The following is a 1012-nucleotide window of genomic DNA, read 5'->3' on the forward strand; positions in this document are numbered from 1 at the left end:
AACTCGGACCAGAAAGCTTCTACTCGCTCGATAGATGGGGGATCGCCAGAAACAGATGTCTTAGGTGTCAGAAAGCGTGAAGGACTTAACCGAAACAAAGAGTTATCGGTAAGCCGCTTCAGCTTTTTCTCTAGTGACTTTTTAGCAGTCACCAGAGCCCGCAACCTGTTAAGGGAACCTTCTTTGATGTTAAGAAGATTCTCCTTATTCAGTGTGTGATGTTGATATCGTAGTCCCGCCGCAATACGGCGGACTTTAGGCGTAAACGCTTTACGAGCATTAACGTATTCAATAACACACTGAATACGGAAGACATGTTTCCGGAGATCATCAATCTTCAGTGAAAGCTGTCCAATGCGACCTCTCATCTTAGCCTCCGGAGAAGAAGTATTATTTCTTGCCGGAGGTAAGAGTGAGGAAGCAGCATCATAGACAGCTTGATTGATGGTGAGTAGAGTAGAATTTTCCTGAATCCGAAGCGATAGCTCGTGGTTTTCCGTGTCAAGTTGGTCTTTGGGGTAGTGTGTCTTTTTAGAGACACATACTTGTCGTCTTTCAAAATCATTGTCGGCGTCTTCGGAAGAACGGCGTCTCTCCTGATGTAGCTGTGCTGGAAAAGACAGACGGTGAGATAGCCGTCTGTTATTTAACAGTGATCTTCGTGTTCGCCGGAGATGAGAGGCATAATCACGCAGATGTTGTTGTGAAAAATGGCTATGATTAGGGTGCATATCGCTCCAGAGAGCATGCATCCTAGCCATATAGCCTCTCCGCTCCGGTTCACTGTTATTATAGCACATCAGGAGATCGGCTCGTAATTCCTCCGTCCACCTAAATGCGGTCCGTTGTTCGCCAAGGTCGTCATCGTTCGGAATCTCGGTGCTCCGCCCAGCTAGTGGGTAGCCCTCATCCGAGAAGGGCCGGTTGTGGGGAGCACTTCTGTGTTCAGTATTGTCTTGAACTCAGTTTACTTCACATTGGGGAGTTAACCCAATGCGAAGGTTGTTGTGCG

This window comes from Microplitis mediator, chromosome 6, assembly GCF_029852145.1.
Source record: "Microplitis mediator isolate UGA2020A chromosome 6, iyMicMedi2.1, whole genome shotgun sequence".
In the NCBI taxonomy this organism is placed as follows: domain Eukaryota; kingdom Metazoa; phylum Arthropoda; class Insecta; order Hymenoptera; family Braconidae; genus Microplitis; species Microplitis mediator.